Raw genomic sequence first — 25,370 nt, 5'->3', positions numbered from 1 at the left:
TATACTCTGATCGATCGAGTCCAATTGTATCAGATTTCGCACCATTTGCTGGCGCTTTTGTATAATTAGAAAATTTTGACGAAGATGAAACGCGCAATCCGATAGAAAGAGAAACGCTTCGTTGAAGAATAATATCACTTGCCGATACTTCTCGCAGCGGTGTGCGTGGAACGGCTATTTTAGGATTAAGAATTTGAACAACGTAAATAGAGGTAAAAATATCTCGTGCGTACATCGAAGTGAGGAAACAACAGTTGATTGCGAAACGACGATATTCTGCCGATTCGCGTCGATTAGACGCGACGAGTTTAACGCTCGTCGCGTGATATGCAAATCGAACGCGTTTGAATCAAACACAAGCGATGTAACGCCTCTTTTCTTCACAGAACGAAAAGAAATATACGATTAAAATAACGACACGATTATACGCGGTTAATCCATGAAACCGCTAATGATATCGACACGTTCGATGTGTTACGCTATCGATATATACGTACGTGTGCAGTTTCAATTATCCATACGTAATCATTTCGCATAGGTATTTTCGTTAAAAGTCTTTTTTTACACCATTGTTTTTTTTCCCTGCGATTTACGACCTTCGTTTTATTTCACACGGAAGTAACGTTTTTCCCTACGATTTCTTGCTCCGTCGAGGAAATTCCGTGCCGCTTATTATATACCAACGATTTCGCCGAGAATATGATACACATTTTGCGTCGTCGCCTCTGCTCCGTCGATCCATTCATGTCGCGTTGTTTCCCCTTCGCGAACGTGTTAAAGTCTCGCGACAGATTCCTATTAAATACGATTAAAAAATGTTTAACGTTACTATACGATTGTTATATGCACACGCGTCAACTTGAATCTTTTCTTCGTCCCGCCTACTGTACAACGATAGCGGAGAATACGTAACGAGAGAAAGATCGAGGCCACAAAAGGAAAAAGGTCATCTTGTTCGGGTTTTTATGATAAAACAAAAAGAAGTGGAAAAACGTAGAGACGATTTGCGAAATCGGTTTAACGAAGCTTTGCACGCCGGTAATGAGTTAATAAATGGAGCCGCGAAACGAGCGCGTAAAACGAATACACAATAGCGAACGCTAACGCCGCTATGTAGGGTAACGATTGCTCGTTCGCTGAATTGTTCCCACAGTAATGCATTTTTCTTTGTCCGTGGTGGAGCGCCGCCGGTGCCGATCGATCGCGGGACGCCTGACGAAACTCGCCTCGTTTCGCCATTTCGTATTTACTCGCCTCTGGACAATCGGTACCTGGCGAAGAAACTGTGGCAATTCGTGCAAGCGATCCGCTTGTTCCGCGAAATAAACGTCCCCTTTTTTTGCCACCGCGAAACATCGCTGGATCTCGTCAATTACATTCAATAAAATCGAATCCTCCTCCGCGGGCAAATAACCGCAGTTGCTCAATTCGGCTAAATCGATTTAATCTCGATTAAGAGGAATAAAAGCAGTAAGAAATAAATACACAGAAATAAATCTAGAGAGCCGAAGGGAACGTTCTAATGCTCGCGTAGATGTATAAATAGGACGAGAAAGATGGATTTCAGCGGTCGGTTTCAAAGCGAAGTATCCGTTTCCAGAGGAAAAAATTCATATTTTCCTGCAACCTATGTATATACGTAGAAATAAGCGAAATAAAATCTTTTCCCACAACCTACACCAACTATGAAAAACGTTTACATACCATCGCGTTTATTACGGCATCTGTATGTTACGTTAATCGAGTCTCGTGTCGTTTAGCGATAGAAATTCGTGCGACTATGAGAGATTTGATGCTACGAAAACGAATGAACAGAGTCTGATTGGTAAAGCGTTTCTTTATGAAATAAAGGTGTGCGCAAGAAACGATGGAAATAAAAACAAGACCTCGAATCGTTCTACGACTATCATTTTCTGTGAAACGTTTTTTCATATCTCCGGTCAATTGGCGTTACAGTTTGCGTGGCGTCCTGAAATCCATATACGGATCAGTCATGAAGGGGTTAATTCGAAACGCAATCAATGAAACGATCAAACGGCTAGCGACAAGTTGCCTTTTGTAGTCTCGGCACCAATTATATTGCAGAGCAGATTTTTACAGCCAGCCAATAAGTGAGATCCCTTTCAACCGCGAACGGGTACAATTATTAAATCAACCGTGTTATAGGGCAAAACGTGAGAGCGAGTGTGAAATGAAATAGAATGCGGTCTCAGTGTCAGGTACATATTTCATGTCTCGACCGGTGCTTTTAGTTCGTTTATTGCGTCCAGTTGGCAGGACTAGGTGGAAAGTATGTGAGACCTGACGATATTGCCCCTTGCCTTGTGAATCATAATGTTCGTTTTACCATAGCGTTATGTATGCACCGCGCACCGTAATTACTCGAGCGCTATTTTCGATAATTTAAGCGCAAGATATATATACATATATAATAATAGTAATAATAATAAGCAACGTACGATGGAATTAGAATTAGTTTTTGACAAATAGCCATTTCTCTGCCGCTTTATTATTTGTAATAAAGTAGAAGATGTTGCGAAGTTGTTAAGTATAGGTGTATAGGGAAACGGTAGCGAAGTATAAATTGTAAGATGCAAGACGGAAGATATATGAAGAACAAGGCTGGTAAAACGTAACGACATAACCGATTACGAGATAAAGCGTAGTAAGAAACTAAGAAAATACTAAGATTATTTGCATCCACTGTCTCGTCCACTTAAGTTATACTTTCATAGGAATTATCCACATCACTGACAAAACAAGTTACATCATACGTATCTCGGCAGTTTTTTCGACACACAAAAAGAAAAAAAAAAAAAATCCATCTGACAAAAGTAGCTGACATTTATACCTATAATAGATTTCAAGGTACGATAATGAAGCTTTAATCGTACTAGTTCGCGTCGTGCTATTATCGAAAATTCCTCGGCGATACTAATTACAAGCATTAGCAAGTAAAATATGTTTTCCGATTCCAGTAGATTAAGACAGCGACTGGAAAGACACTACTCGGGATGTAAATATCACTGAGCATAGATTTCGCACCGAGATTTATAACCGCCTACGCTTCGAATGGGAACGCATAAACTTGGATTATGGAATGATAAGAGGCATTTTTATCGGCTCAAGTGGTGAATTCCAAAACGCTACGAGTCTATATATCTATTAATATCTTTGAAAAATCAAATCTTTCTGTCTTTCTTGATTTATTAATCCGCGCTGTATCGCCTATATTTCCAACGCTATTGGACCATCAGCTTTTCCTTCTTTCGCGAATAAAATGGTACTTTTATCAGTCGGTCTACTCGTACATCGACGCTTAACAATATCAAGCGAGAAATTTGGACAACTTTTCTTTCGATATTGAAATTACATCGGACAAACGCGTTGCAAAACTATTGCGGTAATCGAATTACGTTCGACATAACCCTAACTTGTTCCACGTTATCAATATTAGATCGACATCGAGTTACAACGACGAAGGATACATGGTTGCAAGTTTAGGTTGCTATATTCCTTTGCCAACTGAATTACCTTTTACGTCGATCAAATGGTACACTTATGTGTTTAATTAGTCGTAGAACGAGGTTTTCGATGTATACAAATTCCTGATAACAAGCGTGTCATGGATAGAGTGCCATAAGTATTTATCGGTTATTGTGAAAAACTAATTTTTTACGCACCTACGATTAGCGTATCGCGACTGAAATATTAGGCCATAATATCGCAGGAGAAATATCGGACATCAATTTCTACGAGCAACGCTATTAAAACTACGTGGAATACGATCGTATACCGAGGTACATGCGTCAAATGGAAAATACGAGTCGTGTAAAGTCGATACGATAAAGTGTTTAAAGGCTAAGTGGTCGGTCAGAAAATCATAGAACACGTCAAATTCATAAATACGCGATATGAACAGACAGTCGTACAATGCACACGTCGTGCACGCAACGCAGCAGTGGCTCGTCAGTGTTCAAACTTCATCCTCCCAATTGATTCTCCGCATTAAACGAATCCGACAGCCGCTGTTGAAACGATCGTCGGTAAAAGCACCGAGTGCAAGCGAGACGGCTTCATACGTCCCGACTCTCGCTGTTATCTCTTCTATCGACCCCATCGAATACACCTGCGACGAAGAAAACGGAGTACCGACGTACGAAGCGTGCTCGTCCTTCCGATCGATCGATCGAAACTTCGTTATATATAAAACGAAAAAGAAAGAGAGCAATAAATGGAGAATAACTTTGGTTTGTCTATATCCGCTGAAATTTGGACGCAAACAATTACTCTTAACCCCGGAATTAGTATCGTAGGATCAGATCGAATTAGGCGGTATCGCTAAATCAAACTATCGTAATCACTTTAAAACTTTAATTAAAACTTTTGATTAAAACTTTTAATTGGTTTAATCTTCCGAAACTTCGCTGTCGTACCTCCTGTGCCTGTGAAAGAACGCCAAGGATCCAGGTAACCGAGCAACTGATCAGTTAGGATCAATTATAATAAATAAATAAATGAATAGCGTCGATATAAGAATTATCGGTCCGTTATTATATCTTCGCGTCTGAATTCAACGCTAGGAACGCGGAATACGATCGAAGGCGGGCGATATAAAAACGATATTTTCAGGAAACTTACCTCTGATACCTGGTGTATTACGAGAACAATCAGCACCAGGAATCCAGGCAATCGAAGACAGAACGATCGATCCGTTAGGATCACGAGGCAACCAGCCAGCCAGCCAAGCAGACAGGGTGGTAAAGAGCGTTAGAGAGCGAGTGGGAGGCGAAGAAAGGGAAAGAGAGCATCGACTTTATCGCAACCGAACGCGGCCTCGGTGTCAGGTACATACCAGTCAGGTATGCTTTTAGCCTATTTACCGTGGCCAACCGACAGAAACGAAACGAAACGAAACGAAACGAGCACGTACCACCGTCGACGATGGCGACGTCGTCGTCGCCGGCTGGCTCTCCCGTTGCTTGCCTGCTTGCGCAACCATTGCCAACGCGAGCAACAGAGACGAAAGCTATCCGTACGCCTACATCGCCCGGAGCTGTCATGAGCTGGCTTAGAGGCTGGCGCGGCTGCAAAGAGCCGTGGCTGGATATCGCGGTTGCCTCAACCGGCTCTCTCGACTCCATCGTCGTCGAGGGCTTGGCACACAGCCACCGAACTACCGGCTTCGTTCTTTAGCAGTTAAGGATCTCTTTTTCTCTCCTCGCGTCTCTCTTGTTCGTGCTTCCGCGAGAAATTCGTGATTTGTATTTAATATGACGCGATACGCGAACCGAGCCGTTGCCTCTTTGTTGGCCGGAGTCGCGCGTTGGATCGTGCTCGGATAGTTGTACGGATTAATTCCGCGAATGCACGACCTCGCCGTGCGTAGATTATCTTTCAGAGAATTGCGAGGCCGCTTTAATGGCACGCTTGTACGTTATAGATCAGTTAAATGGAGATTAATGGTTTACACGAGTTTCGATGTTACGTCGATGGGAGAAGGGTGCGACGAGATTGCGATGTTCGTTGGTGGTCCGCTTTTCGGTGGTGGATCGAGAGGAGAATTAAGGTGTCCTTTAGATTCAGGCTTTCGCGTTGCCGTAACGTTAAGTGAAAATTAAGTGGGTCACTTTCATCGGATACGAAAGAATTTCGTAGCTTCGGATTGTGGCATTTGTTGTACAATTTTTTCACGCTGGGTCGAACGAGGAGTCTCAAGGTGCTTTTTGCTTTTGATTTTTAAATTGGAACGAAGTTAAGTGGGTCAAGTAGTCTTGTCGATTGTAAAAAGGAACTCTCTACTTTTAGTTGCTGAATTTACAACAACGTGTCGTAACAGTGCTTCGAGCGAAGATACTTTAGCTTCCATTGGCATCGATATTTCATTTTTTAAATACCCTAACGTTCGATATTAGGTTTAACGTCATGAACCGCTCCAGAGTCGTGCCAGTCAACTGCGTAAATAGAACGATATTTTATTTCGTCGACGTTCAAAAACAATTACCTTCTGTCATCTTCGATGTTCTTCTCCTCTCGCTTGCCTCGTAAATTAATTTGCTCTTTCAAATATTCTTTCTCTTTCGCTTTCGTCACAAAGCAAGTGACTCGTCTAAATCAGCCTCTACTTTTCCTCTCGTCGATGCTACGCGAATCTGTTTAATCGGCAAATAATTAGGGACCGATAGAAGAATTACTTAGCGATTTCGAAATAGAAGGAACGCGTCTCGCGGACGTTAAAGGGATCCGTTAATATTTGATATCGTTAGTCGGCGGCGTGCTCGCAATCGGAGATCTTACATTTTTGCAGCAACAAGCCCGCGCGACGGATATAAATGGGCTGCAAGCACGAGGAGATAAATTCGTGTCAGGCAAGAAATTTCGCGTGCCGGCGATTGAGAAACCCCGAACGGGAACGAGCAACGATCGGCAATATCTGTATCGTTGAAAACCGATTCGCCTAACCGCGATTTCATAAAGCCTCGCATTTTCCCTGCTCACGACTAATCCTCGCGATTAATACTCGCGATTAATTCTCCAGCTTCCCCTTTAATTCCTTTAATTCGCCATCAATCCAATTACAACGCCAATAGAATTTCAAAATCTTCCACATGACACGTACGACGCGAATATAAAACTCGTGTACGGTAAGCGTTGGAAATAAGAGGTGTCTTAAGACCTTTGAGCAGCAGCAACGGCAGCAGCGTATGCACACCATTATGGCCTGATCGTGCACGTAACCGTTTCCACATGGGTTTCCGTACGTCCGTGTAACAATCGTTAAGTTACGTGTGTATAAGTGGATAGAGACCCGGTTGCAAAGGATAGGCTGTCTCTCCGTGGCCGCTGACCGTTCCGCGAAACTAGCGCGGCGATTTAATCATTATCGGCAATCTAGCCGAGCGGGCAAAAAGAAAAATCTGGGTCAGACGCGAGCGCACGAGCACCGGCCACCGGGAACTCTCTTTCGATATTCGCGTGCCACGAAAGAAAGTCGTCGTCGACACTGGAAATACGGCCGGATCGAAAGGAAAATTTCATTTCGGCGCCGTTGCAACGCGTTCGCGAGAATTTCGTCGCGTTTCGTGACGAACGGACATCGTCTTTCCGAAAAGACGCGCGCTGTACACCGTACACGAGTCGTTCGATAAATAGCACCAAATATTTAGAGAAGTTGCGAATCCCGAGACGACGCGGTAAAATCAAACGACTTATTGCAACGCATGCAAGAAAATATGCAACGATCCGAGTCAACGCTTCGGTCAACCCAATTCCCAACAAAATACACCGTCGCCACTTTTTCCCCCGCTCTCTGTTGCAATTCGTCTCGTTTACCGAATCGAACCGGCGAAGACGAATGCAAAGATATTTCAATCGTTTTTCCCATCTAAACGGCCGGACGTTTATTACCTCTTAAACGCAGAAGAACGGCAGAGGTGGCATAATTAAAATCCGCGGCAGCACGAGCAAAAAGCCTCGAGATTCTAATATGGCGAGCGTGCGGCAAAATCGGCTGGCCGCTCGTAAACCGTGTTTACTGAAACGCAGAAATACACACCGGTGAGCCGATTTTACGAGCGTTTTAATAATCATTTACCTCCGGCAGAGCGATGGTAATTAGTAGCGACGGGCTCGAGCACGTCGCACGCAGTTTCCAACAATCGCCCACTAAGGTTCCAGTCTTTCGTAAGTATCTCGAGAAAAGCAACCAGCCGACGTATCTCTAATCGGATTCGAACCTAAGTGCTTTACGACTGTTTTACGCGTAATCGTTGCCAACAATCGCGAAACGAAATCTCTGGTAGCGCAGCTGATTCGGATTTACGAGTACGTATCGAGCTCGGTGCCATCGCTAGTAACTAGCATGAATCCTCTCGATGAGTAAGCCGTGGCTTTTTTCCACAACCTATCGGCGGATTTTTCGCCGTGATTCCGCGTAAACGATTACCGTTTTAAATGCATTTCCTACACCAACGTTAACATACATCCTTCTGCTCTCTGCCGTCCGATTTATCACGACGTACTTGATAAATATTTATTAACGTTTAAGCGGATCGAACTTCGCTGCTGGGAATTAGACGGAAAAGACAAAAACAGGTAATGAGTTAACGCGAGGAGGCGTTTCTAGTTTCTACCGTCTGCATGCGCATGGTATAGGTCGTGACAAGTTGCGTGTCATCGTGAGCAAACTGCCGCTTAAATTCACCATTTTGTCTTACGAACGATTTTTTCCAGGCAACTCAATCCTGCATATTTCATAATCGATATATTCAGACAAATGAGTAACTACTTTTAACGAGCGCTATACATGTGTTCTCGTGTGTGTGCGTATTGCCGTCTCGTGTCTCGTTCGGGCGTTGAAGTCTCCGAGACAGTCGCGCTTATGAGGAGATTTCAATGAAACTGTACAGGTCTGTACTTTATACGATGAAATCAATTCGACGGTTAGTTGTTTCTTTTTATCTTGATTGTTTAAAAATATTTCGACCATCGATAGGCGTGTATCTAATAAAAATTGATTATTACGATATTATATTTACAATTTTGATTGGTCGGTCGAAACAATTTTGACCGATATCGTTGGTAATGTTCGATGTTTTCCTGAGTTTAGGTCCTTCGTAATTAGCCGACGATTATCAAACCAAGACAAATATTCCGTTAACAAATAATCGTTGCCCTTCAACCCTACGAAAACTCGCGATGAAATTCAAGTAGATAGAAAAAGTTACAAGATGCAAAACCTACGTTGGCGGAGAAAATCGTAGAAAATATATTCAGCTATTTTTGCAATTTGGATCACGACTCGCGTATTATGCCTTGCATTTGTCACGCTCTTTCAGTCAACAGTCGACACGCATTTAGGTATGTACGTAGGTTTCCCGACTAGCCTACAACAGCGCAAGGTTGTCGAAACTTCACTATGTATCTTTAATTGACTCGCGTGGGTTTAATCAAATAACGCCACAGGGTAAAACATCAGCCCACGCTTTCTTCTCTCATTACGTGGATCCACGTTTATACCTACTACGCGTGCGTGAACACGACGGTGTTGCGTGCAATTGATTACCTCCACATTTTATTACATTTTTTTTTTCTTATAACGGCCTATTTAACGATTACGTTCGCCGCGGTGAGATACGTGATGAAATTCAAGGCACGTTTCCGTGGAAGTCCGACGACTGAGAATTCCTACAGTCTGGACCAGGTATGGGTGTTCGTTTTAAACTTGAGTTTATAATGTTCCAGCTAAAATTAGCTTTTCCGCAAACTGCAGTAGTCAGATGTTCGTTTTCCAAATATTTGCCAAACGAAACGTAGAATTTTCCACGTAAAATTGCGCGTAGAATTTACGACGAGAACGCGACGTATTTGAAGAAGAAAATTCGCAACGACTTGCGGAAATTTAATTCCAAGTGGTAGATGATACGACGAGAGAAGTATTTTACGAGTAAAGCAAGATATACAGGGTGGTTGGTAACTGGTGGTACAAGCGGAAAGGGGGGTGATTCTACGCGAAAAAAGAAGTCGAAAATATAGAATAAAAATTTTTGTCTTTTTTTTTTAATTTTTCCATCGAGACAACGATCTACAGTGAGCTCCGTTATAACGTACCGCACGCGTACCGAGCGAAAATTCAGAGTCGATTTTCTCGAAAACAAAGCCTCAAACGAAACATCTTTATTCTATATTTTCGACTTCTTTTTTCGCGTAGAATCACCTCGTTTCCGCTTGTACCACCAGTTACCAATCACCCTGTATATTGTCAAGATTTATTGTGTCACAAAATTCCCCGCGAAAGTCAATAAGGAAGTGATTTAGCCAACGATACGAGACTATTTTACGAAATAGCAGTACAAACAAGCTATTTTAGACGTCTTAAAGAGCAAGACAAATACCTTGAAGCACCATGAATCGCAGATTCTTCAATTCATCTTGGTAACCGTGCACGGTATCTCCTAAAATCAGAACGAACATCATTTTTGCGTTTTGAAACGATAACGCGATTTAAATCGTGTGAAATTAAAACTAAATTCAAGTTACTACTATATATGAAACTTTATTCTTTCGAATAATCCTAATAATCAAACATAATTTGAACTCTTACCGCTCGTTATACGATCGCATACGATGATCGTTTACAAGCTTTTCCCAAACCCAGTTTCTTTTAGAATCTGTTTTCTTCCGTTCGTAAATAGACCGCGGAGAACTTGAGTATGCAAAAATCTACAGAATGAACATAATATCCAAAAATACAAAAAGATATTCACCTCAAAGCGCCGTTTATAATATTCAACGAGTAAAACAATCATCTGCTCTTAATTGCGTTCATAGATACACGAGTTTGTACGATTAGTATGATCATGCATGGACCATTCTTGAGTGTAAAAGAGTGCAGAAACGAATAGTATGATTTTACTAGTTCTACGAAGCAGAACACGCGCATGTGAGAATCGTTAATTCCTTTTGTCGAAGCAAATGCGAATATTAATTACGGCAAATGTGATTCGCCGTTTACGAATCGTCAGTTTTATTTCTTCCAAGAGGGGACCAGCGATATTTCGTCGGTAACGTGGTAAACAATTAATTTTTTCGATCGACAGTTTTGTCTCTTAAGTGCACAGCATCGAACGATCTTATCCGTGCCGTATATCGAGATAACGTTGTTAAAGAGGCAATGAAAAGTGTCTGGTACCACTTAACGATGATCAACGAAGCCGGCCGTGTTGTATCGAGCTCGCGGCTATGAATTAGTGCGTCGAACGAAAGCTGTTGCGTAATTAACGGGGGTGGTGAATGAATTATGCCGTGTCTCGTACGCGGCAGAAGGCGGTCAACCAATAAATTGATTGCGTCAGGCTCGATAATCAAATTTGACAATCGTGACGGCAGGTTGATCGCCAGATTGCCTAACGTCGGCGTTGCTTTTAATTTCACGGGCTATTAGTTCCAGGCAAACATTATATATTAGCACGTATTGAGAAATATCACGTGTTTTTTAGGGAACGTGGAAGGAACAATGAGAAGCATACTCGTACGGACAGATGATAAATTTAGGATGAGAAATATGGCAGACTGAAAATCATAGCGGTGTAAATCACGTTTTATGAATTTCAACTTACGTTTAAACGTAACATCCATTTGATGCGATTTAGTTGATGATCGGTATTGCAAATGGAATTAACATAACTTACTGTTATGTTACCGCGGGTCAACGTGCTAACGAGCCAACGCGTTAAAACGTCTTCACGTGGTCACGGAATCAGGCCGTTTAGGTCTCTGATGAAATCAAAGTTTTCCTCTTTCGGACTTTTTATCGATAACCTAAGACGTTGAGAAACGATCTCTGTTCGGTTATATGCGATCCAAGGCAAGCTGTATATCGATTTCGATACACGTATACGTATAATTATTCTAATTTTACCATACATCAATTTCTACCACAGATATTCCATCGATATCGATTTTTATCGCGTTCTATAATATACAAGAAACGAGTGTCAAGATAAATTTTAATTTGACAGCCCGCCAAATCCAATTCTTTAACCTTCGTTTCTCAAATCCAAGGAACGTCGGGCGTCATTTCGACTAACGAAACTTGCACGGGAGACCGTAACACCGCAAACTCGAAGCAACCATAGGAATCGTTCGGCTCGGTCATTCGCAAGAACGATCAGAAAGTCGACGTTATATAATTAGGTTGAACAGTCGGGTCGTAATTGGTTGTAAAGTTGGCTGTGGACGCGGCAGGCAAAAAGGTCACGTTGCGCGTTTCGTCCTTGCATCTCGTTACTCCGCAACTAGATCATCGATTGTTGGACGAACGAAATCGACGAAAGAAAAAGGAGAATTCGAAGCGTCCGCGAGATAGACAGATACTGGTGACTAGCTCCAAAATAGGAGGTCGTGGCGAGCGAGAAAGTCGCATTCGCCGACTGTTCCGAGACTTCTTCTTCGATTTACGATTTCAACGTACCGCTCCCGGGATTCCTCGAAGCGAGACTTTCCCTTGCGCGCATCGAAAACCCGCCACTATGCAGTTAATGACCGACCGCAAAAAGCACCGGCTCGTAAGAGGGAAGTGGTCGATTTCTTGCGCTTGAACGCGCCAATGCAACGGAGCAATAGCGGCCGGTGTAACGATCAAGATACTATTAATACAAAATACAAAATACGAAATATCATTCGTCTAAATAGGAAACTAAACGAATGGGTAAACTTTGTCTCGAACTACCCGTCTTGTCGGACGATTAATCTGCTCGTCGACCATCCGCGTCGTTTTTAATCGCATTGTCGCAAATCTACGAAATCGATGCGTTACATTCGTTACCGATTCTCGCCGATTCGTTCTATCCGACGAAAACCGTGCGCGGATCTAAAAATTACGCTTCGCCTCGAGACCGTACTCCGGCAAGCGTCACATATAAATTATCGATGTTCCACTCGAGCGGAGAAATTCTGAGCGCGTTCGCGCGTCTCTGAATAATTTCCACGCGCCTAGGTAGAAATACCTGAATTTCTGTCTCGGGGGCAAGGAACGCTCTTGGGATCACGAACTCAAGTCCCACCACACGATTCCCGATTCTCCGATTAATTCGCCTTCGAATTCTTCTCCATCCGCGGACGACGTTCTTCTACCCGCCTTCTCCGTTCGCTCCAGCTCTCCTCGTGTCGGCTGTCTCCGTCATGATAACCGAATTAGTCGCTGCTGTCTTAATCGATTACGCGCGCCCACCTTTGCGCGATAGATCGTTGATTAGACCGTCGGGGAAGTCCATCGACGAGCATAAAACGGTGTGGCGATTGTTCGTTAAATAGCGGCTCGACGTGTCTCGATTTTGCTCGGCTGAACTGGCGTTAACACTTTTTGCCATCGCTGTCGAAACACCGGGTCGTAGGGCAACGTATAAATAAGACGTGGCCCCGAGAGTCTCGCGTTTCTGCGGGTAGACGCTGGCCACAGGCGATCCAGTCGACCCGCGCATCGTGAATTCTCGCGTTCTCGCGCCAACTGACGAATATTTCCTGCACGTACACAATGCCACGGAATATTACCGAGCTCGGCAGGAAATTTAAAGCAACGTGAATCGTAATTTTTATATCTGTGAGATTATCTTCGCCGCTCTGTCCACGATTGTGTACGGCGGCCATTTTACTCGCGACGATCCGCCTCAAGAAACTGAGCGAACCGCGAACGCGCATATATCGTCTCGGCAACTAAGCGATCGCGGATGTTGTCATTAGGTGGTAATGACAAAATCCGCAATCACTTAGTTGCCAACCCAATGGTAGTCGTCCGAGCGCGCCATGTTTTCCAAAAATACGGCCGTTCGGATTTTTGAAACAACGTTTGTACTAGAAATAGCGGAACATCTTGGTAAAAGGAGTATCTCGATGGAAAATTTGTCGCAACTGGACCGTAGATCGTGTATGCGTTGTAACATGCAGATCATACGCAAGATTATACTTGCGACGAACGCGAGTAAGGAAATGTTTAGTATATGGTATTCGTTTCGATCAAAGAATCTTCGTGGATATATTACGCGTTCTCTTGATTCGTATTTCAAGCATATTTTCTACACCTTCGATCATACGAAATCACGTTATGTACTCGGTTTTGCGAACATCGCTTTCTTTAAACGAACACGTTCTCTCTCTTCGAGAGGTTACAGTTTATAGGAGACCTTTGCATAGCCTGGTTCGGCAAAGTTTTACGTTTCCCTAGTATACGATAAATCTGCATTCCCTCTGTCAACGTATTTTACATAATTATATAGAGATGCACGTGCAAACGGGCTGAAAGTATTTAAACGCCAGAATCCATAAGCTGTAACGAACAAGTGAATTATATCGCAGTCTAAGAAACGCTGTTACGACCACGATGAAAAGCAACCCGCTAGCTTTATCCATTCCATTGGTAAAATTTCCAGAAAATCGTGTCCGCCATCATCGTGGAACGCTCGTTGCGAGTATCGACTGCACGAAGGTCGCTGAATCATTCAGCCAATAAATTATCATTGCGGACTCGGTCGTTTACTTCGACTAAATACATTTTCAATATATATTCGCACGTTTGCCACGTTCAACTATACATCGACTTTTTGTCGCTTGAAATTCACGCATAAATCAGAGAAAAGACGTACGTGTTTTACACTTTGTAAATCCTTTAAATATAAATAGAGCGCGGATATTTACGTAAATCCATGCTTTGTTGCATGGAATTTGGAAGATCGAACCTAGACAGAATCTTATCTTACTAATTAATCTAAGTGTCTAAAATTTGTGCAACTTCAGATTCGCGGTATTATAAATGTACTAAATTTGATTAGAAACCATTGATTATAAATTTGATTAAAAATCTGAAGCGAATCGCGTCGGGAATTTGCAGTATTATAATTGTACTAAATTTGATTAAAAATCTGAAGCGAATCGCGTCGGGAATTCGCAGTGTTATAATTGTACTAAATTTGATTAAAAATCTGAAGCGAATCGCGTCGGGAATTGCATTTGGTTGACAATTTCCGTAGGTGCGTTCGCTGGAAACCAAGTTATTTAAGGCGAAACGACGTGAATCGAACGAGTAACCTGAGCGATCTGAACGAAAGTTTAGAGGGGGAGACGTGGGTGTTGTTTAGATTGCTCGCTATTTAGGCGAAAAAGGTAGCCGTATACGCGATGAATTGCGCGCAATATGGCAGAGATACGAGAGCATGATGAACGCGCGTTGCCACATCCTGGATTTATTGGCTTGGCTGTCACGATGAAATAGCAGTAACGGCGAAAACCAATGGGTTCGTATAAATATTAATGCTTGAAAACAGTGTTTAATCATTGCTACGAGATGAGGAAACGTGTTAATAAATGACCGGGGGGCAAATAAAAGCTTAAGCTTTTGAACTACTCCGTCGAGATCTTCTTCTCAACTTGGATTATGTTTTTTCAACGCTGCGCGATAACGAATGACTGCGAATTAACAGTTGAAATGTTTCTCTTTGCCTGGAAATGCTAGTTTTCCGTCGATTATGCAAGGGATGTTTTCCTCGTTAATTCCACCAAGTAGATGAAATAATTCTAACGTAGGTTTCTCGCGTGTAGGTAACGTACGTTTGTATTTTAATCTTCCGGTAACATTGTCGGATCGTTGATAACTCGCGAGAGATTGGATCGAGTTACTTCATCTCAGAGCGCTAATTCACCTTTTATATTCCGCGTGTTACACGAGCTACACCATGCACATTGAAATTAAATACGTTAAAATTGAGAAACTATGTTCCTGTTGAATCTAATTCGAACTACCGCTGTCGCGTACCATGCGACACGACAACGCCGGCTGAGAGTTTCTTTTCTTTTTTTAAAGAATTCAAAACGCGAAAGATACAGAGAGCAACAGTTTCGATATATCCAGAAAAGTAAGTAAATATGAGTATGCTATATCGAATAAAAAGATACGAGTATTCGATCCATGTATCGAAATTGGCTAAAGTATCGGGATACTGAAATGTGTTAGCGCGGTTGCCCGTGTAAGTCTAAGTGCAAGCAACGAACGAAGACTTGGTTTCGTGAATAGGAGAACAGAATTGCGAAACGGCGACCGGAGGTTTCGCGTCGATGGAATTGCAGGCGAGTTCAGTCGTAATTTTCGAACGGTGAAACTGATTAAGCCGTTACTCGCGTGTTTTCGCGCGCGATGTGGCAACCAGCACCGCGACGACGACGTCATTAAGGCGCATCCACGGCCGTGTGCCATATCTCGGCCGCGTTCATTGAATGCGAGATTTTGCAGCGCTGGAAGATCCATCATCCATCACTGCGGGGGATAGAAATTATCCTTGGCGAGTCGACTCGCCGGTGTGGCAATTTTGCTCGTATTCCGACCACTGGAATTTCCATTCGGATCGACTGGTTTAAGAGAGGGTGGAAATTTATGGTGATTAACGCGAAGCAACCTTAAGGGGCGAAGCTTTCTTTCGCCTAACGAAATGCCATTGATACTGCGAAGGAAAACGTTTCGTCCGTATATTTTATCTGCAAGGTATTTCCTTCGATTTATCGATGCAAATGGTTAATTGTTTTTGCGACGAAACGTAATTTATAAGACGATCGTACGATGCATTAGAAAAGGAAGATTTGTAAAAGTCGATTTTTTGGCATCATTACACATTTCCGGTGTTGGTAGAGCAGCATTTAATCACACCGCCTGTTGTAGATATTTTTCAATAGCATGTTTCCGCTCTTTAATGACTATAATTGATTTACCGACACGGTATTTCTGTACCGGCGTAGCATTACGCGTAGACGTTCTTCCACTCGGATTCCTTAATTATCTTACACTTGGTTTTTACAAATTAGACACGGGTCATACGAATAATTACGACGTTAGATTCGTGTACTAAATTGTTCGAACACGTCGCATTCTAATACACTGTTTCGCAATAAATTACTTATTTCGCGATCGAATAAAATGGGAAATTAGAAAAAAACAGTTGATAAATTGAAATCCTTAGTTTTTACCGTAGCAATTAAAATCCAATTTACGACTGAGCTGCGTCAAACACTCTGTAACATGTTGTACATAATACAGCAGATATGAACGAGTAAACCAACGTATTTCTCATACAAACATATTTTCTATACCGAGAGAATTCCATCGGTGTCGTTATTTCGTCCTATCGTTACTTACGTTCGCTTTTCTAAACGTATTTCTAAATTTTCCACCATTTTCATTTCCAGAGTATTTTGATAACCAGTTTATCTTGTTACGACTAAAGACTCCAAATCTGGAAATTCGATGTTCCAAATCAGAGTTTTCCAACGTTTACGTTCTCCGATCCTCGTTTACAGAAAATTCCCAAAAATGTTAGCTTAAAAATCTCCCATTTTCGAAGCCCGTTTCAACGTTATATTCGAAGCTCGTATCGTACGCTTTCCAACATACACACACGCTTCTAAACATTTCCAAATTACACGATACAATTGACATTTGCACGAGTGGAATTCGACCAACTCGTTTTCTCGTGTTCCAACGAATCGAAACGAATCCAGTTGGAAGTAGATAGTCGAGTGAATGCATCCAGTTTAAAGTAAATAGAAGCAAGAAGAGGAATGGGGTAGGAGCCGAAAAATTGTGCGATTGCTCACTCGGAGCGACAATACGATTACGGTAATCAGACCTCGTTCCATTGAATCTGTCTGCGATTCTCGACAGACCCAACCTCCGTGTAGAAGAAAATAACACGGCTAATACACGCAGCCACGAGGCGATTACAACGGCCATTACCGCACGACAATCGGTGGGGAGTGATTTCTCGGTGACGCAAAGGATCGCTATTGTTGTAACAGCGTCGTAAACCAGGCAGCTGGCTAGTCTCTCGGTAGTCTCGGTAGCACTTTGACATTTCAGTTTCTCAGATTTATTTCCAGCATTCGAGCGTGATGCACCGGATGCACGCTAGGAAACCAACGACTGCCTGGTCGTTACAACCCACCGAGCCGCCGTGTCGTTCTTCGTTTCTGCGAAGAATTCTTTGGCTAAACTCGATGATCGATCACCGCAGTTCTCTCGCTTACGTTAAGAAGATCGTTCCATCGCGTATCGAATCACACCGCGAGTATCAGGTAAATTTTCAAATTCAGAGGTTTACGTAAATTTGCTTGTCGCGCGATGCGACGTTCGACACGAGGATTCGGGAAAAGACAAAGGAAAATTCGCAAATTAGGTTCGCAGGCAACGTTCTCGTGTTTCAGAGTGCGGCGTTTGTGCGAGAATTCGGGACAATTCTGATCGAAAAGTGTGTATAACGTGCAGGTTTCCTAAAACTCGATATCACCGGGTATCTTCTTCTCCAAAAATCTTCCTTTCGCAAGTCATTTACCTTTGCTTCGTCAGATATTGGGCCGTCATTTAGCAAAGAACAGAGCTTTCGCGTAACTTGTAAAATACTCTCGGAATAAGCGTGGAATGAGAAACTCCGCTCTTCGACGAAATCGCGATTACCAATAGATTTCACTAAAAAAGAAGAAAAATGCACTGGAAGCAGAAAAAGAATTATATAGCAACGTAATATCTTCGAATAATATCTTCTTGGAACAAAACGATCGAAATTACAAGACGGTTCGAACGATTCTTTTCAAATTGCTCTCACGAGGAAGGAAGAAATTTCGAAATTGAAAACTACGATTGTACGTATCTTCGCTCAAATTGCTCGCATCTAAGGTGCGACAAAAACAATTCTTTTTTTTTTTTATTTAGTTGTTTACATTCACAATTTGTCCAATTTGGACATTTGGTAGAATTAACAAAAACAATTTGTCAGAGAGAATTGACGAACAAGAAGGATCAACAAACGAGTGAACTAATTTTCTTCTACAAACGATCTTTGCTAAACCTCTTTCGATTTTCCCGCTAATTATCGTTCACGTTTGTGTTACTCGCTCGATTTTTGTGCATCGCGCACGATCCAAAATCGGAAGTGGATCGACGAAGATCGTTTGAACGTTCGCGAGGGAAAATTAGAATACAGACGAGCGCAGGATAATGTATCCTTGGCGAGCAGAGGGACTAATGGGCTGTGCACAGACCACGACTCCGTGATTCGAGAAAAACGGACTGTAATCGGTGTCGGTGAAACGAGGGGAAATGACAAAAGAGATTTCGTTCGGAGAAAGTCCGCTACGTTGGCTTCTACATGATGAGAGATTTTGATTGTCGTCTGTGCCAAGTAGATTGAAAATTCCGTAGAAACGTATTGTACAAGTATAATATCTCATGTTTTCTAGATTTAATAATATACACGTGGCGCAACTGGTTGCCAGTATCGGTTCAAGAGCCGCTAAGGACGAACAAGTACGCGGACGATACCAAAAAAGTGGAGAGAAAGAGTGGAATGAAACGCGAAGAAATAAAAGGCACATTAGTTGCGCTAATGAGAAGCAGCGGTCTGTAACCTTTGGTTATTAGCTTTCAAACTAGAAATTCGTCAAAGGAAAAATTCGATAGAATTAGTAACATCGAGTGTACGTATGCATGCGTGCGGTATTAAAACGGAAGCACGTCTAACAGAACGACCAGGTACATTACGATCTCACAGGCTAATAATATACGGATTAGCGATCTGAGAATCGATAATTTTCAATAAATAACGTGTATCGTCTACATTCCTCGCAAGCTTAAAAGATTATAAGTCGATATCGAGAGAGCGACGAGAGAGCTAAGATTAAAATCGCCATGAAACCGACCAACGTCTCGAGCTTGAAATCTGGAATTTATCTTGCAAGACATTTCATGAAATTTATCTCGCGTATCCCCGTGAAATACGCTCTTTCTCTTCGAAGAATCAAGCGGTGCGTCCTATTTCATTCTCGCGCGTAACGCGTCCCCGTATGCGACCCGTGTGCAAAACAAATTCATCAATTTCATACTAAAACGCGTCACCCTGTATATAGACAGGTCGCGTTCGCTATGCACCAACGATCGCAGCAGCGATGCTAGAGCCGGCATAGCCGAGGGCAGGTTTGCAACCGACCCAGAGAAATTTCTGTTCTTTCCACGACCGCATTGGCGTCGCGATCCTGGCTCCGGAGGGTGAAACAGCCATTGATCCCCGAGAAACGCGAATAATTTAATTAATTCAATCAATCGATAAAAAAAAAAATTCATTTTTCGAACGATGGAAAGCGAAGATCGACGAGACGGTCGCGTTAAACGATCGGTTGAGAATGAACGCGCGATTATGTAGAGAATATCGCTTCGGCGCATGTTTGAAGAAAAGTTGGGAAATTCGTGGGAAAGCGAGATAGCCGATAAATTGCCAAGTTTACGAGAAATAGTTTTTTGACGCTTGGATTACCACTTTTTTTTAATATTCGTTAATCGCTGTCGATACTCGACGGCTACGTAATCCTCGCGGTGACGATCCGTTTAAATTTCCTTTGCAAGCGTCCTAAATCGCCGAGTGTCCTGAATATTTGTTAGAATTGCAAAATAATGGTGGAAAATACACGTCGTCCTTCGCGGCAGAGGAAAGGCAGACGAAACGGGAGAAACGTCTGGATCGAGCGAGTGCAAGTTGTTAATGCGACGCGATCGTTCGTCGCGTAAAAACTTTCCACGCGGCTTCTGCACACCGAGGTGCAATGGTACAACAGTCTATGCACGAGCCTGCGGCGCTGCAGCGGCCAAGTACCGGACTGGACTGGACCAGTCTCGACTGTTATAGCAATGGAAGACGAACAGGCGACTGGATACACTGACCCAGTGTTTCGAGCAACGCGAGGAGAAGTCGAGTGTATGCACGAACATGATGCTTCCACGCACTCTACCGCATCTGTAGATCTGAGTTTATTCCCAACGACTGACACGACTACTACTACGTTTTCGGATCGACGACGAAGCGATAGAGTTAACCTGCGGCCACGGATCATCGTCGGGACGAGACTCGATAACGAAAGAAAGAACCCGATACGAACAAAGCGTGCCCTTTGACGTTTGGGTTCGCGTTAGTTGTTTTAAATGATGTTAAAAAATTTTTTAAAGGGGAAACACGTTGATCCCGGGTACAGATTCCACTGGTCGGCCGGTGGAACTCGTACACAAAGGACCATCGGGTTGATTGCGTAACAGAAAACGGCCCACGCGCGGCTAAACCTATAAACGGCGCTCGGAGAAACTCATTATCATCGCGTTATTTATTTTCAATTGAAGCTCGGTTGCCGGTGCCCGCGGGTCCGTTATCTTTACGATCGTAAATGCATAGAGAATGGAGGGTGTAGGGGTTGGAAAAGTTGGATAAATTATCGTAGCAATAATTTCAATTGTTCGAAGGCTGCGCAGTTATGCGTGGGGCGGGGGTTGGAAAAAGTGGATGAATTATCGTAGCGATAACTTGAGTCGTTTTATCCCGAGTAATTACGCGTAGGAAACGTTGGTAAACTAAAATGTTAGTCGAGGAAGAAGAGGGAAATAAAGCTGAGATAATTTAATTCGGTGTTCGAGAGGTGTAAGAGGAATGAGAGAAGAGACTGGTTTATAATAAATAGAATAAATAAGCGACGGTAAATCAAAGTAATTAGAATAACATTCGCGCAGAGGAAAGATTTATCGAGGATAAGTTTAAAATTTGCATACTTTTGCGCGATCTGTTAAAATAATTTTTCTTCCGAGCGAGTGTTCCGAGAAACAGGACCAACAATGACTTACGAGAACTGAATGAATTATTGTGCGTGTGATTGCAATGAAATATTATCCTAGCTGATGATTTATAAATATCATACGAACATCAGGTGAATATAAGCAATGAATATGAATGAGAACCATAGAGATTCGCAGTGATTTATATCTGTTTCTTTGAATCATTTTACGACATTAACTAAAATCTGCCAATAAATGGAATGTAACGTAACTGAAGTTACGTCGCACATACAGCGGCTACCAAAAAGTATTTACGCGTACCATTATGTTCCGATAAAGCGCTTTTTCCATCGAGTCTCGCGTTTACTATTGTTGAGGTTATTCGATGTATAATGAGAGAAAACTAGTGGATAAATTGTAAGGCAGAAAATATATTTAAATATAAGGGTAATTATAAGTAAGAATACAATTTGAGCTGGTCCAGATCCGCACGCTAGCTGTGTTACCCAATAACTGAAAAGACCCCGAAGCCAACATCGCTTGTCTTCTGTTTATGGTCTGACTTCGCCGCAGTCTTTTGTCTACGCGCTGTCGATGGCTTCAGTGCTTGAGAAACTAAAAAGACCAGATGTAGAGTTTTCTTATAAGTGGTGACCACTTCAACAACTATAATACGAAATTTAACGTACTACGACTCAATTCTAATGTAAATGACACGAAAAACAAAATACAGCGAAATAGTAGTAAATAACTAAGTAATAACTAAATGATAAATAAATAACGATAGTAAAAAGAACGCAGCGGTGTACGAATACCTCTTTTCCCAGTCACTGTACTTTGGATTCCTGTCGTTCAACTTTATCGCGAGACTTCGACAGATCCCGAGCAGAGAAATCGATTTCGCGACCGGTCGGTCTCTCGCGAATCGATGAATTGAATTTTTCAGCTGCCCCGGGGTGTAGGAGAATCGAGGAACGATAATAGGTGGAAAGTGGGTAATATGGAAACTTGTTCTTTCATAGTTTTTCTTCTCAGCCCCGCGGGTGAGTACGTGGATCGCGCGCACTCAGCGCGTTTTATTGACTTCCTAATCGTAGACGTACAGAGAGAGAGAAAGAGAGAGACGTTGCTGAATATTGGACACGCGGCATAAGTACGATATCACGTTACGTGGAATTCCCGTTATCTCGCAACGTTTATCAGCTATTTTATCAGCTTTCGAATTATTTTACAGCTGTTTGTAACGCATTCTCTATCACCGATGAATACAAGGCGGAGATTCTTGCCATCTTTCAGAGAATTATACAACGGCGACTCTGCGGTAAGCCATCGTAACTCGTGCATTATAATTTCCTTCCGATGAAAATCCATGGGATTATAATTTCAGCGCGTGACAAGAGACGAGACGAGAAAAATACAACCTATACGTCGATGGGGTTAGATCTGTGTCATCGTCTTAATATATAGAAACATACAATCGTAAAAAATTAATCGCTAATATAGAAACTAAGACGATGACACAGATTATGTATCCAGTTATTACCAGACCGTGAATCCTTACGTATTTATTTATTATATAAAATTGGAAGAGTTGTTAAATCGTATTATATCCTGACACAGCTCCCAGTAAACTTCACGTTCTTTGTGGTTCTGCAGTTTTAGCTACAACGAGATAATAAAAGGTAGAAATATAGTTGCTGAAAGCAGAAATACGTTTATGGTCAGTCGTAGAGAACAGGCGCTTCGTATATTACTTGGAGTAAAGTATACGCGTAAATAAACATAACGCGATAAACGTAAAATAAACGTAGAACCGACTAATAAAAGTAGCTTTAATTGAAATGTACAAGTAATTGCCTTATCGATGCTTGAAGTAGAAAAAAAATATGTGAACAGGCGATAGAACTCTGTGTACACCGTTTACAACTTTATTCTATCATATTCCCTCCAAACTCGATTTTAGACTCTGTGTAGACAGAAAGTGTCTTCATCTCGTTTTCATGTTCATACGGCGAAGCCTTAGGTTTCCATAGAAATGCTCGCGCCGAAGTTGTACGACCAGATCGCGTCACGAGATTTTCCTACGAATGTCCGCGCGATTCTTAAATGTCGATAGCTCTTTTCGCCAAAGTGCATCAATATGTTGCAGAATCATTTAACTTGTTTCGATTATTCAACTTGTTGCGGGAGTCACGTTACGTCCTACGCTTACATAGGCGCAGTGTCGTAAAGAATCGACACTGGCATCGAGAAATTTTCAACAGCGACGAAAAGTCCTTTTCGCGATTCGTCTGTCGCGCTTTACGGCTTTCCACGCACATGCGAAGTGTCCAGCTATAATCAATTTTCCGATTTTAGATAGAGAAAATTTCTCTGTAACTGGGACTTATGAGAAAGTTGTTGGTATTCGCTGGTATTGACTGTCGCAATAATTTTGCAGAATACATTTGTTTAATTATCGTGCATGCATATTACGGACTAGAACGTAATATATAGTTATTCACGAAAGTCTTCCTAAAACGTCAACGAATAAATGTGATATTTTCATACGATCATTTAATTTCCAAGATTTTCTATTGGGTTGGCAACTAAGTGATTGCGGATTTTGTCATTACCACCTAATAACAAAATCGAAGATCGATATTTCCAGAGTTCCAAAGATATTTGCCAGAAGCTGTCGACACCATCACTACTACCGTGGATTCTGCCGACGATAATTACGGCTCTGTCACAGCGTACAAAATAAAAGCCGGATAAAATATCGTCTAACAAATCTAATTCCTATCTTTTATAGTTTATAGTTTCTGCACCAATCGATAGCAAGCGATTATTGTAGATTGTTTTCTGCACTGTTGCAAATATCTCGGGAACTGAGTCCGATCGCCGGTTACGCGCCAAGGGAAAAGTCGTTGAAAACATCGACTTCTACGATATTATTGAAACATCGTCGAAATCCAGGATGTCGGTAGCTTTCTAAACGATCACCAAAGTCTTCCTGAAAATGCACCCTATAAAAATGCTACTTTTATTAAAATAGATTACATACGTTCGTAACTGTCTTGGTAAAGAGAAACCTATCTATCCATCTGTCTATCGATGATCTTTTCCATCTGATGGATATTCGAGGTATTTTATTTTCATCGTGAAATCAGTAGTACAGTCTGGAGATTGCGGAACGTAACGGATACGCCCACGCGGACACGCGTATCGAGATTACCCGGACGAGATAACGTTAAGGAGGATGAACGGGACCACCGATATCGAAGTTTATCGAACAGTGTTTGTATTCGGCATAAAGTCGTCAATTATTATCGGGGACAAGCGGAACCAGCGAGCGAGGATGCGCGGTCAATAACGAGGCCCGGTATCGATGCTGCGCCGCGAGACGACTAATGATGCAGCCTGTATCGAAATTCATGTTTTATGTATGCCGGTAACGATTTCGGGCTCGGACGATTGCATGCAACGGGATGCAAGGGAATGGAGAGAAATCAGTGACACACGAGCGTATAACAAAGTTGCTGCTTTCCTGGAACGATGTCTCTTCGATGAGATATCCTGTATCTGCTTATTGGCTGATTTTATTCAAGTTGTTGATCGAAGGTTTTTTAATCTTTGCATTAGGATGGAACGCGAAATAATTGAAATCGCGTGGCTATTTTGCAATAGCGAGGAAGTCCTGTCTCTGTTCGCTCTACCGGACCAGATATAAAATAAGAATAGAAAATAAGAGAAAAAGAAGAATAACAAAATTAATCCATCGAGCGTTCGTACATCGATCATAGATCGATCCCTCAAACGTAAAAAAATCACAAGGCCAAATACGATGTAATTATCGATAAATAACGTCGTCTATCGACGACAACCGTGCTTCAAGCATTAAACCTATTCTCATTCGTTGAATTAATTCGTTTCGTTATCTGCACTATCACATTTTCCATTGTATCGTTTCTGCGTATTCCGTAAATGTTTTAACAAACTACGTTTAAATTTTTAGTACACCTGTATGAATTTCCTGCTACTAATAATTTACGTAATTGTATAATTCATTTCGCAAAAATCATTTTTCTAGAAAAAATTTTCTTCGTTCATTTATTTATTCGATCTATGATACATCTTCTTGGGTCCTTATCTTATATATATAAAAATAAAGAGAAAAAAACGAATACGTAATTCCGATGAATTATTCCCTTAACAATCAGCAGATGTACTAATTCTCGTAAACGAGAGCGAGTCATTTTAATTCGAA

At 42.0% G+C, this 25,370-nt stretch overlaps 1 protein-coding gene across 3 annotated transcripts in view; it reads right to left on the bottom strand.

Moving 5' to 3' along the window:
- Positions 1–25,370, bottom strand: part of LOC138179446 (protein sister of odd and bowel) — a 258,803-nt gene that overhangs the window by 78,347 nt on the left and 155,086 nt on the right. Inside the window, exon 2 of one of the 3 annotated variants that reach the window (XM_069112248.1) lies at positions 9,894–9,953. The exons of the other annotated variants lie outside the window; for them this stretch is intronic. The gene's annotated coding sequence lies outside the window, so the exon portion shown is untranslated. The remainder of the gene's footprint in view (positions 1–9,893; positions 9,954–25,370) is intronic. 3 annotated transcript variants of the gene reach the window in all.

This window comes from Bombus flavifrons, chromosome 4, assembly GCF_040668555.2.
Source record: "Bombus flavifrons isolate JBK064 chromosome 4, iyBomFlav1_principal, whole genome shotgun sequence".
In the NCBI taxonomy this organism is placed as follows: Eukaryota; Metazoa; Arthropoda; class Insecta; order Hymenoptera; family Apidae; genus Bombus; species Bombus flavifrons.
This window is presented reverse-complemented; position numbering and strand designations above follow the sequence as displayed.